Here is a 14,940-nt window from a genome sequence, read left to right as displayed (position 1 = left end):
AAAGGAACTACCATTGCAGCATTGAGAGGATCGCAGCCAGGGTGCTGAGCTGGAAGGGTGCACCATACAAATGATCAAGAGCAGACTGTTGCTACACCAAAAAAGGATCATTGAGGTGTATCGTGGCATTGTGGCACCTAGAAGTCAAGGTTGCGGTGCCACCCCGATTTCCAAAATAAACTTTTGATGAAAAATTGGAAAGTAAAGCACATTGTACATATTTATGAGGCTTTTTGAGAGCATTCAAGAAGGAAGACGAAAATAGCTTTTTTGAAGAATTAAAGCTAAGAATCAAGCAAGAATTCGAGATCAATTGAGAGAGATTCAAGATCAACCAAGCTTCGACATTAGTTTATTTCTCTTTTTTGTGTTATTCTTATTTTCTTGTTTTGAATTCACGGCTAAATTTCTTTGGATAGTATTTTATTTAGATATTTTGAACTAATTTGCTTATCCAGGATTATGGTGGATTTCAACATGTAGTCTAAATACTTGGTTTTTGTTATTTATAATGGATGGGTATCGTTTTACTTAATCAAATATGTTCTTAATACCTTTAATTGCCTGATCAACAATTAATTGATTTGTGAATCTAATTGAACCTCGATAAAGATATTTAAAGTTGGACTAAGATTTGAATGGTGCAAGTTCACGTCACTTAGGTGATATGATTTACGATTTGGGTGGACATACGCCAATTGCCATACATAGCCAAATTAGGACACTTGATTAATGAACTTAACTTAATTGATTTCTATAGATATATAGTGAACTAATTAAGTTAGCCATGTGTACAAACATCTTAATGGAGACTTGTCTATAGCTTTGGATTCTAGGTTAGTAAAACCACCTAAGAAAAATGAATAACAAGAAAAGCTGGTATCAGATGAAGTGTTTAATAAACGCATGATCTTAGGTTTTTAATCTACTACTTTTCTCAATATATTTAATTTCTGTTGGCTAATTTAGTGTTTCTTTTAAATTTTGTTTTTGATTAGCTTTTCAATTTTCAGATTGCTTAAATAAGACTAATTTGTTATATAATTTTAGTACTTAGTGAAATTTTAGAAACAAATCCTTGTGGGAACGATAACTTAGACTTACCATCAACATTATTTTTTGCTACGTTTATTTGCGTCTACAAAATCGACAACACATACCTTATTGGAGAATACCACTTCATTATGTGCAAGCCATAGAGATCAAAAGGTCACACCATAAACCATCATCCAATGCTAATAACACCTTAATTAATATTGTTATTTGAACAACAAAATTTTGATCAATTTAAAAGAACTGCATTTTGTCTAACTACCACTATTAGTATGAAACGTACAATATTAATTGATAATACTAAATTACAAATTTAATTTATATAATTAATTTCAATAATAAAATTATGACATTTTTTATAATTTAAGAATATGAAATTTAAATTTTTATGAAATTAAAGCGATATTAATTATTAACATTTTTAAGTTTTTTGAAAAATAAAATATTCATTATTTTTTAACACTATTAATTACCAATTGATATTATTAAATTAGAAATTTTATAATTTAGAACTAAACTAACACAAAATATGCAACCAAATCTTTTATCAAGATAAACACATGTGACAATTATATAACAAAATTAAAAATTAACAAATATAACAAATATACATTTAATAAATTATATAAAAAAATTTATGTAAAATATACACATATTATTTTCAAGAAATTATAAAATATTAATTATTAATTTAACACAGTTAATTACTAATTTATGTAATTAATTACAAAAATTTTATGAAATTTAAAAATATTAGCTATTAATTTGTATGATTATATTAAAATATACATAATTTATAAAAAATTTTCTATAAAATCATTGAAATATATTTGTAAATGAAAATTGACAAATATAAATAAAAATTTTCAAATATATTTGTATGAAATGTTATGAGTTTTTTTCTTTTTTTTGCTAATAAATGTTTTTTTATACAATAACACAAATCAACAGCATAAACAATAATACCAACAATAACATAAATCAATTTTTTTAGCAGAATAAACATACACAAATTATGTTTTTTTATAATAACACAAATTAATCAACAACATAAACAATAACACAAATCAACAATACAAACAATAACACAAATCACTATTTTTTTTTCACAAATGAAACAACATTAAAAAAAACAAATCTAGAGTTCAAATACTTTTTGAAATGCGTTTATGGGTACCAATTGAGAGAAGATAAGTGCAAAGGGCGGGGCAATTGGAAGAGAGAATATTTGGGTGGCACAAACTAGATCGGTGGTAGGTGGTCGAGTTAACAGCAAGGGATTTGTGATGTTGGAATCTTTTCTCACCTCAGGAGAAGAGATAAAGTGTTTTGAAATTAATGTGAAACAGGGTAGAAATCCAATGAGGCTTTTAATTTTTTAATTTATTGACACATATCCCATCAGTATTTTTATAAACCCTAACCTAACATCACTTAATTAACTAAAATTTTTCCATTGGAAATATCATCAAGCACCTATGAAAATTACGGATCAAACATTCCATCGGTAAAAAAGTTTATCGATCGAACATTCAGTTAGTAAAATTGACATAATTCTTATTTCTTTGGTGTCATTCCATTACCAACAAATTACCGAGTACTCATGTTTCGTTGGTAAATTTGGCTAGACTTCCGTCGGTATTTCATTGCTAAATTCCTTGTCCTCATTTAGTGGCATTCAGTCAGCAATCTATCGATAATTACTGATAAATTTTCATTGACGATTTAAGTTTTTCCTTGTTCTCATTTCATTGCATGGAACATTCTAAGTCTTTCATATTGGATCATGGTAGGAAACCTCATATTTTTTATTATCATTGGCAATTCTTGCCACTTAATCATTCTTTTAGAAGGTCAAGAGATAAATTTCTTAGAAAAATAGTTGAGCGTGACTTCTCAATTCCTCAATTACCAGGTGAAGAAATATTGTCATGGTTGAATTCACTTCTTGATATCCCATTTGGAATAAAATGTGGTGAACAAAAGATTTCGAGTTATGGTGTAAGTCATAATTGGGTAAAAAAAAAAGGATATTTTGGGATTTACTTTATTGGCATACGCTTTTTATTTGTCACAATCCAGATGTGATGCATATTGAACGTAATGTATTTGAGAATATATTCAACACAATGATCGATGTTAAGGGGAAGATGAAAAACAACTTAAAGGCACGACAAGATTTAAAGGTTTATTGCAAGCATTTAGAATTGGAATTGGTGGAAAATAATGGGAAAATTTTCAAACCTAAGGCTTTATTCACTTTAAGTTAGAAGGAAATAAAACGTTTTTGTGCTTGGGTGAAACAATTGAGATTACCTGATTGTTTTGCGTCGAACATATCTCGGTGTGCTAACGAGATCGATTGCAAAATTTATGGGATGAAAAGTCATGATTGTCATGTTTTTTTGCAGCAATTGCTTTAATTTATCTTTCGTTATATGGTGCCTTACTCAATTTAGGATGTGATTACTGAGATATCTTATTTTTTAAAAAGATTTATGCTTAACTGAAATACTAGTAGATCACATGGATGCTTTAGAAGGAAAAATATGCAAACTAGAAAAGATCTTTTGTTCCAATTTCTTTGACTCTATGGAGCATTTGCCGATTCATTTACCTTACAAGGGAATGGTTGGTGGAACTGTCCAGTATTGATGGATGTATTTATTAGAGATGTACTATATCTATTATTTGTTTTCAAATGGCTTATTAGAAGAGTTTAGGTTACTTATTAAGTTTTATGAATATTATGATGTTTAGGTTTTTGCATGATTTGAAGAAAAAAGTAAAAAATTGAGCCTTCGTTGAAAGATCTATATGCGAAGCTTATATGATTAAGGAAATCTCCTTGTTTTGCTCATTGTATTTTGAACCGATTGTGTGAACAAGATTAAATTGAATGCCACTTAATGATGATGGGGAAGACGTGGACTTTCTTGGCTGTCTTTCGATTTTCACTCATTTTGGGCGAGCTTTTAGTCCATCAAATAAATCTCGATTTTTAGATGAGGATGAGTTTTATGCTACTGAGCTATATATTTTAATGAATTGCAAAGAGATGCTTCCATATATTGAGTAAGTACCATTCTACCATAAACCCAAATGATTGATCATAAGAATGAACTTAGTTTGTAAATTGTGGATATGATGATAGGATATTTGATGAAATGGTTTAAAGAGATGTTGAGTATATATCGAAAGATGAATTGGAGAAAGTACGTAATGCAAGATTCATGAAATGGTTTAAAGAATATGTTAGTTTATGTAAATTGGAAGTGAACTTTTAATAACAAATATGCATTACTTATGTAAATTAACCATTCTTGGTCTTGTATCACATGTTGGTAAGTTGCAAAACATAGGGATGAAATTAACCCACATATACTTCAAATCGCCCATAGTCTAGGACATATGATAAGGTGTTACAAAGGATACTTTGTAAATGGTTTCAAGGTTCACAACCTAGACTATTAGCAAAATCATAAGACAACGAATATTTGGGTATGCATAAAAATAAGTTTTTACAATGATTATGAGCGTGACTTTTATGGTATCTTGGTGGATATAATCGAGTTGGAGTATTTTGGTATTAGAAATAGAGTTGTGCTATTTAAATGTCATTGGTTTGACACTAAAAAAGAGATTAAGGTAAACCCTTTTCATGGTCTTGTTGAAACTAAACACAACTTGATATTTGCGACTAATGAACCATTTTTTTTAGCTAGACAAGTTCACCAAGTTTGTTGTAGTAGTTATCCATCAACCAAAAAAGATCGACGTGATTGGTGGGCAATATTTAAAACAAAAGCTAAGAGTATATTCCACTTACCTAGTAGTGAGATGGAGAAAATGAAATTAGTTTGAATGAAGAGGCATACCAACAAGATGATATATCTATTCCAATTAATGTTACTCTTTCCGAAGAACTTGATAACCCTATAGCTTTAGCAAGTGGTGATTATGAGGAGGTTAATCTCTTGATTGAGGATGAAGCAGATGACATGCAAGGAGATGAAGATGAAGATGAAGAAGATGACATGGAAGGTGATAAAGATGAAAATGAAGAAAAAGTTGAGGATGTTGGAAACTTAAGTTCAGCCATATTGTTGAAGTTTTGGGTTTTGTTCCAGCATGAATACTTCACTGGTTCTTTAATGGTGTTCACACCAATACAAGTTTAAATGGAGAAGAAGAAAATGTGGCAGTAGCATGTGTCTAACTTTAATTGTTGTTGCTATTTCAATCTTTTACTATGTTGTTTTAAACTTTGCTTTCCTCTTTTACTTTTTACTTAACCGTCAGTTGTTAGGGATTGTAATTTTGGTTTTCGCTTTCCCCTATGCTACGTTATTTAGGATATTATTTTGTTGATGTTTTGTGCTGACAATGTGGAATATTTGCACAAGTCCCAAGTGCAATATTCCTTCCTACCATTTAGAATGCTAAGTGTGTTTCCTTGGTTGGTTATTCTTTTCATTTCTCTATCCTTGAAACTATGTATATATTTGTCATTTTACTTAATGAAATGGTGTGTTAGCATTGATTATCTTATGTTTTGATTTGACAAAATTGCGTGCTATCTTGGTTTTGTTCTTAAGCATTTGAAATTGTCTAATATCCTGTTTTTAATCCTCTTAAGATTATACAAATGTTTGAAAAGTAAATTTCTGATTAGAAATCACCACAACTTTTCAAAACATTGAGTCTTCGACAGAGAAAATATAAAGCAAACATGCTTTGACTAATATTTGATTATAGGAAAGAAGCATCGAAGAATTAGTTGAAGTGAAGAGTCAAAAAGCCAAGGAATATTGAAGACAGAAGGCATGAGTTGACCCTAGAAAAGCTCTAATCAACCCTATGGTAGATTAATTGAAGAATGAATAAAGAATTGTGAAACAAAGAAGGCATAGTCGACCTTATAAACTCCATAGTCGAGCTTGTAGCATGAATGAATAAAAATCACAAAGACATGAAGCCATAGTAGACCTTGAGACAAAATGCATGCAGAATTCAATTTTTGAGTAGCCATAATCAACCCTGATGAAGCTATAGTCGACCCTGACATAGAACACTAGCAAAAATTGATGATTTGAGAAGCCATAGTCACCCTCAAGCACTTATAGTCGACTACATTAAGCCAGACTTCAAAAATCACAAGCTTCTGGAAGTGGATGAAGTAGAAAGCATCAAGAGTCAAGTATGAAATCCCTAATTTAAGATTTTGAAGAACCATATTCAACCCTCAAGCTTCTGCAACTATCAAATTTAATTCAAACTTGTGTCTAATAGCTCCAAACTTTCTTGAGAGAATAAAAGGCCACTCTTGACTTATTTGAAGTAAGACAAGGCAACACCAAAGTGGAAAAACCCTAGAAAGACCCTTAAGCTTATCTTTTCTCTCTAGCATTCATCTTAGTCTTCCAACAAAGCATTCAAAAGCCATTCAAGCTCAGTCACATACAAATCCTTGAGCTGATATTTGTGAGATTAATTCCTTTTTTCGTACCCAAGCTAAAACCTATAGCACTCAGCATTTGTGAGGCAAATCTGTGTTATTACTCCTTTGCACACACATATTTAAAGGTTCTAACTTAACGTTGAAAGTTAGTGTAAGGGTTATTGCTTGATCCCATTAAAAAGCAAGAATCCTTTTATGGACTATGTAAGGGTTATCGCTTGATCCCATGAAAAAAGTCAATGCAAAGGTTATCACTTGATCTCGCTAAAAGCAAGAATCCTTTTGTGGATTGTGTAAGGGTTATCACTTGATCCCATTAAAAGAAAGAAAACTTTTATGGATTGTGTAAGGGCTATCGATTGATCCTAGTAAAAAGCAAGAATCCTTTCAGTGGATTTGAAATTCCTTGGTGAGCCAAGGGAGTGGATGTAGACACTTGAGAAAGCTGAACCACTATAAAATCCTTGTGTATTGATTTATTTTTATATCTTTGGATTTATTGTTGATGTTTGCTTTAAAGAAAAATCGCTTGCTTTGTTTTTGACAAAAAAAAAAACTTATTTTTCAAAAACCTCAACCAAATGAGAAAGCAAACAACCTCAACCGAATAGTGTCATCAGTAACTCCATTGTGAGCACTTGAATTATCATTTGGGAGGGCTCCAAATTGAACAGATATTTGGATCATTTGAATGATGGCCAGCTTAATCTCAAAATTGTTAGCTTGAATTGTCGACCTCTAAATACTCGAATAGAGTCCTTGAACCAAAGGAATCGCATAGTCTCTCAAAGATCGATTATCTGCCACTACATGTTCTCGTACTTGCTATTCTCTGGGGTTTTCAGCCATTATTTCAAATTGATCGGAGTCTTGGGAGCTTTGTCTTAGTAATCTCCAAAAAGTCTTCTCATTACAAACTCCACATTCTTCTCACACAATGACTTTACGTGCCTGGAAATAAAAAGAAACAAAACTTGAATTAAGACGAGCTTGAGTTCGTATTAATATTAGCAAAAGAATATAAAAAATCTCCCCAACAATGACGTCAAAAACATGTTGCGAGCTTAATTGCTCTTGAATTTAAATTAACACACAAGTGCATGACCAAGTAATAAAGTGATAAGTACAAGTATCAATCCCATGAGGAGTTGGCTATACTTTTTTTCTAAGTACTAAAATTTGATCAAGCTAACCTTATCCAAGCTAACCAAAGTGTGGGAAATGATAAAAAAACAAACTAATTAATTAAGCTAATGAAGGAAATGCAAGGCAAAATAATTTGGAATCAATATTTTAAAAGTCTAAGATTATGGTTTCATTCAATATTTCACTTGGATGGTTATTTCTCTAATTACTTATGTGAATGGGGGTTTATGCTAGTATAGAATCCTAATGCATGTACAAACCTATTCTAAGTATTTGTACAATTGCCTAGATTAATCGGGTCTCTATATGTCTGTAGGATTCAATTAAACTAGGTTCTTTAAGCACAATTTCTACTTAGACTATATGTGGCGTCTAGGCATATATCTAGCATCGTTGCTAATTAAGGCACTTAATTTCTAAGTGATATGAACTCATATTATCCAAATCCAGGTATAATCTAAACTAACTTTGTCAAGTCTCATTTACATACCACAACCATTCAATTGGTGATCAAGCAATCAATGGTCAACAAATTCATATTTGAATAAACATCAACATAACTTTTCAAAATAAGTAAAAAAGCAACGAATAATCCAGGTTACATGCAGAAATCCATCAAAATCCTAGATAAAGGCTATTTGGTTCATCATAGTTGCAACAAAGTTCAATATTTCTAGAAAATAAATCATTTTTACAGTAAAAGATAGAGAAAGAAAGGAAAAACTAGTGAAAGAAATGATTTATTGCAGGTTTTGGAACCAAATATCCTTTCATTTCCCCTCCTTTTTTCTTTTTAAGAAACCCTCTTTTTGCTCTGAAAATCTTTTCTACTTTAGCCCCTTTTATCTACCTTAAAAAGTCTTATTTATATCCCCTATGAAAAGCCCTAAGTAAAAAAATCCCATGTGCCTAGGCGCTAGTTCAGCACAAGCTTCCTCATGTTGCCACTATGCAAAAGCTTTTATAGTATCTTCTTTTGTGATGAGATTTTCTCCTACTTCGAGGCTAAACTGGGCAAAGTAATAAACATGAATGGTGTAGCTCTACCTCTTAGCATTACAATGGGTAAAAAATCACATTAATTGGACGTCTGTATCCCATGTTATGCTCAAGATACCACAGCATGTTCAGTGAAAGTCTACACCTAGCCATCCTTGTGTGGTTCATCATTCATTAAGCTTTATGCAACTGAGAACTTCCAAAAGGAAAGAAATAAATCAGTATGGGTCAAATAAGGACTTTCAATATGACATTGAGCTAAAATTACTTGAAATAAAAATGATTTAAGATGCATTAAACCTATTAATGAAAAACATGAAAACTACCTAAAATCAATTTAAAAACACAAGGACTCAGTTATTTTTCTACCCAAAAATGTGCATGATAACCCTGTATAATAGGGTTATCATAGATCAATCCTCTGTGGGATTGGCACTCTACTTTCCATTATACTATCTGTTCAATACGTACACTTGCGTAGGTAGAAAATTAGACAACAAACTTGTTGTCGGTTTAATACATGCAAGTGCATGTAGTCATCCAAGTAACATAAAGGTAAGTTTAGTATTATTTCCCATAGAGATTTGCACCTATTCTCACTAAGTACTAAATTTATAACAAAATTTATCTTATCTAAGCACTCAATTTTGAATGATTAGTTAAATTAAAAATGATTTTTTTAAAAAATCTAAAGAACAATAAAATTTCACTAAGAAAAATATTAATTCTAAACCTAGGATTATGGTATCTTTCAAAATTTCATCTTAATTTAATGAGTCTCCTTAACTTAGATTAATGGGACACATGGCTAACCTAGAATCCATATTATGTACAAGTCTCTGTCAAGATCTTGCACGCATACCTTTTCAAAACTAACTCTATATGTCTATGTAAATTAATTACTAAAGGCTCATCACGTTTGTGTTCTAATTGGGTTGCCTAAGTCTATCCTAAATAGAAAACTATCACCTAACTTTGACGTGAATCAAACATAGGCTATTCAAAACAATTGTTTATTCTAAACTCCCTCTGTCAAGTTGCATTTAGAGACCCAAGATATTTCTGGTGATCAAGTAGTGAAAAGCAATAAGTATAGAACTGAGTAAACCATGCATCATCCATTAATACTAAGTAAAGAGAAACCATATATTGAAACAACTTAATGAAATAACCCATAACCGTAGAAAACAAATTTGGTTCATCATTTTGTTTACAACAAACATAATCATTTCAAAAGAAAAGATCCTTTCTATAGTAAAAGAACAAAAAAGAAATGAAGGGTAACTAGAATATCAAAGCCTTTTTCGATTCTCTATCTTCGGTTGCCTTCGATTCCTTCTTATTTCTCTTATTGGAGAGCATTTTTCTTTTCTATCAAAAAATGTCATTCGTTCACACCCCTAGACCCTTTTCTCAATGTCAAGACCCAATTTTCAGGCCATGACCGTCTCATGGGCCCAATGGGCATAGCCCACTAAGCCCAAGCAAGCCTATTTATATGATATGTTCATCATTCCATCAAAAGTTCCTAAAGTCACATTTCATAATTCCAATTCAAGCTAACGCTAACCATTTCCAACTCATAGTGGCATTACCAATCAAAATATACATATATTGTCTAAAATATACATCTTAATAATTTACATTGGGTTTGTCTATACACAACGAAAGGGATACTCAACTTCCAGCACAGAGACCTGGACGAAAGTATAACTGTTGAATGCCAAGATACCTATCAAGGAGACGAATCTATGAGGTCACCTCTACCTAGTTACCGACAGCCTCCTAATCTGAAAACATGAAGTTGAAACCAATGAGTATAAACCTAGTGAATGAACAAAGGAAGCGAACAAGCAAACGATAAGGAAAGTTTAAAGAAATCATGGTGCACTTATTTTTAAAATAATGCAATTTAGTTTAGTTCTTATTAAAACCCCTCATTAAACCCTTAATTGGTTAATCACTTGATGATGAAGGATCCATGCACAACAAAGAATTTGAAGAGTGAAAACTTTAGTAGGATTCAAGCAAGTCAAGTGAAATGATTGATACTCGCTGCAGTGGAAAGGCATTCTCGCTGCAGCGTAGCTGCAATGAGAATGAATTTGCACTGTAACGAAATTTGGGCTCAAATCATCAGCTGGCCAAGGGTTTCTCACTAAAACCCCTCATTTCAAACCTAATTAATTAATTCCTTGATGTTGGAAGTCCATGATCAACTACGATGTTAAAGAATTGGAAAATATGGTAGAAACCAAACAAGGTAGCAAGCACAACAGAAGGTTTCTCGCTGCAGCGAGTTACAAGATTGCAGCCAACCCCCCAACCCGAGAGTTTCTTGCTGCAGCACGATTCATTCTTGCTGTGGGGAAATTTCTTGCTGTAGCGAAAACCAAAGCTGGTGTAAACCCTCACCACTCGAGAGTTTCTCATTGTAGCGAGAATCCATTCTCGTTATAGCGAGATTCAAGGTGGATGAAAATAAAGGGGTTTTCACATGCCACAAAATCCATTCTTGCCATATTAAACATCAAATTGAGCACCTTGAAAATAATCAAATTTCAATAGTCAATGTAATCACATATTAATTCCAAACCTCTCTAGATAGTAAATATATAGGTACATAAACATATACACCACCACCGCCTCACCCAGCTCATGTGCATCCCCCACATCCTGCACAGCTAATATCGTCGTCTGCATCCCCCACATCGCACACAGGCAATAGCATCATCAACACTCCCGCACCCGTCATCACCGGCATGTGCATCCCCCACATCGCGCACACGCACGGTTATATTTATTACACAATATTAACTATCGATACACAACATATATATATATATATATATATATCAGCATTCTATAGGAGCACAAGGATTCATCATATTGCACCCTCACCACATAACGTGTTTTAATAAAAGCTTGTTCCCATGCATAATCTTTAAGGAAAAATCAAACAAAAATCGTTCACATGCTTCATCCAAATACCAATACATTTCCCAAAATATTTTAAATGCAAGTTCACTCACCTTGGTGGATTTGTAATTGAATTTCTTTTCAAAATATTCCAAGCTAATAAGGGAAATCACTCCCTCTCTCTCTACATGTCTAACTAGTGAGTGAATGTTCTTAAGAAAGACTTTTGAAGGCTATTGAGGTGTAAAAGTGGAAGAGCATAATAAACCCTATGAAAGGGTGTAGAAAAACATGAGAAATAAAGCTAATTTGGGGAAGTTTTTAAAGGTTTGAAAGGATACTTCCATGAAAGGTGCAAAGAAACATGGAATGGAGAGAAGGATAGGAGGAAGAAAAAGAGCAAAAGCTGCTAGAAAACTGAAGAAAAGCTGCTGGAGATTAGATGTTTATAGTTAAAGTTTATCCAATTTTCATGCAATTTACAATAATGCCCTTAAAAAGGCCACTTGTCTTTGTCCTTTCCTTTGTGCACTCTTTTTAATCCTTTAACATTGAGACAGAGTCCATAATAGTCTAAAAGTACTCGAGTTCACGAAAACTTAAAAATTTCTACTCGAGATGAAAAATGACCATTTTGCCCCTACTTAGGAAATCATCATTATTTCGATTTCCTTCGTCATTTTATCCTTACTTTTATCATTCATTTATGTCTTAGGCCTTAATAATGTTTGAAAGCATACTTCTAGGGGCTCAATAAGGAAATGACAAAATTACCCCTAGTTTGTGATATCGTGTATACTTCTATCTACGAGTCTATAAAGATCAAGATCTCACACTCACTATTGAAAATCACCTATATATAGCCTCCAAAAAGCCCTAACAAAATAATTCATGAATAGTTGACTCAAAGTAAAACACATTGGGGTGTTGCGACCTTGCCTCTTGGGTGTCTTGGCACCCTACACTTAAGGTTTTTTTTTTTTGCAAGCATCATCAACTTTGTGGCCTTCCTCTAAGGGTTCTGTGATGTTGAGCCATTAAGATTTTGTATGGAAGTAGTGATGCTCCCTAAGGCACTGAGGCCTTGAGTCTTGCAAAGTCCTAATTGTGAGACACTGTCAAGCTCGATTAAAAGACGGTATTATACCGAGTGGTACAGCTAAGTTAAATCGAGTCTTGAACTAGTTCAAATAGAAATTCTAAGAGGAATTTGAAAATTTGAAAATCTACAGAATGGCTTAGAATAGTGATTTGGAGTTCAAGGTCCAGTTTGGAGTCCATTAGGAAAATTGACCGATTAGGGACAAAACGGTCATTTTACCATTTGATGATAAAATGGAGATTTTTAGCCAAGATTTGATTACATTTGACCAAGAATAATTATATGAAATATAATTATGATTATTGGAGTATAAAATGATGTTTAGCAGTGAAAATGTATGATTCTTGGTATTTTTGGAGTACAAGGGCAAAATGGTAATTTTGCCACTAGAAGACTAAACGGGAATTTTATAAAATGATTTTTACCTCATTTGGTTAATATTGATCAATATTAGTGTTATTTGAGGTTGAAAAGTAGAAATAATGTGATTCCGGTACATTTCGGAGTATAGGGCAAAATCATAATTTTTCCTCCACGGGGGCAAAACGGTAAATTTTTTGCCCCAGCACTTCTTAAGACCAAGGGATTTTAATTGTGGTAGGATTGGATAAATACCAGAATATTTGTGGTGGAAAATTAAGAAGAAAAAGTCAAAAAGTTAAAAAAAATTGGGCCAATAAGCATGTGACACGTGGCATGCTTGATTATTTTATTATTTTCTATAGAAATCAGCCCATTAAATCCCCAATTCTTTCACCATATTGAGCCTAGGCAACCAGCAACAAGAACAAAGGTAGAACAAAGGGAAAAACAGGAAAACCTAGGTGTAAATTCAAAGAAAAAGTGAAGAAATCAAGGAAACAAGCTAGGTAAGTTAGAATTTCTTTAATTCTCCTTGATACCTAGCTTACCCATGCTTTTGTTCTTGATTTCCATGGTTGAATATTGAGTTATCATGATGAATTCAATTCCAAAAAATTGGTATGGAAGAGGAATTGTTGTTGGAATAATTTGATTTTAGACTATGTTAGTGTTTAGGGATAGTTAAGCATGGTTATGAACAAAAACACAAAATAAATATTAAATTTCTCTAGGGTTCCTTGTTGGTCGAACCATGAGGGCTGAATATCAATGGGGGATTGTTTTTATTTCATGGAAAATGGCTTGGAAAATGATGAATTAAGGTGAAACGGTTATGTAAAAAAAATATTGGTGCTAGTGCACCAAATGAGCAAATTTTTCTATAAGGAACTGTAAGGGTTCTAATCCTGAATTTGACTTTATTTAAATGGTATGTGGTAAATTAAGGTATTAAAGGAGAAATGGATTAATTTGGAGGTGATTTGGACACAATCGCCAATTAATCGGGTGATCGGTCGAATATAATCGATACCGCGATTAAGCGGTAATCGGACGTATTTTTGCATTTACATATCAAGCATTAGTAATTTAAATTAGTTTATATCAATTTAGGGACAATATAGTAAATTCCTCGACTTTGTTGTTTGTCAAGGTAGTCAGCCGTCTAGAAAAGGCAAAGGAATTGCGCTTGAGGACTATTAGTCCGAGTGCACCCGAAATTTGAATTTTTGACACCTGTGAGTGGACTGCCTTCAAAACTTGTTTTTGAAAATAAGTGCTGCCCATTTGAATGAATTACCAAGCTTTTCATGAAAATAAGTGCCTTGGGAACAAGCTTTTGAAAAATCGTTTTATGTTGTAATATGTGATTGCTATGGATTCATGCACTATTGTATTATGATGATATATATATGTGTGTTGTGCATGATGAATGATATTGTGTATAATGACTGTAACCGTGTGTGTGCATGATGTGGGGAATGCACATGCCAGTGATGATGGTGGCGTGAGAGATGGATAGTGATATTGTTCGTGTGCACGATGTGAGGGGATGTACACGATGGCACTGATTGTGCACGATATGGGGGGTGCACATGATGGTGCCGGCTATGTGCACGATGTGGGGGGATGTACATGAGCCGAGAGTGATTATGATGATATTGATGTTTGTCTATGTAATTATGCATATCTAGATTTATGAAATGAAAGCTCATGAATGTGATATATGGTTGACATATATGTGAAATTTGACACATTGTACTTTGAGACTTTTCATAAGTTTTATGTTTATTTTGTTAGTTTAACAGGAAGGCTTTTTGTTGAGTGAGGAAAATGTTTCTCTTGTTGCTCTGTTTTTGCTGCAACGAGAAACTCTTGGGTTTGAGGACCTTTCACCAGA

This window comes from Theobroma cacao, chromosome 2, assembly GCF_000208745.1.
Source record: "Theobroma cacao cultivar B97-61/B2 chromosome 2, Criollo_cocoa_genome_V2, whole genome shotgun sequence".
NCBI lineage: Eukaryota > Viridiplantae > Streptophyta > Magnoliopsida > Malvales > Malvaceae > Theobroma > Theobroma cacao.
Note: the sequence above shows the minus strand (reverse complement) of the source record.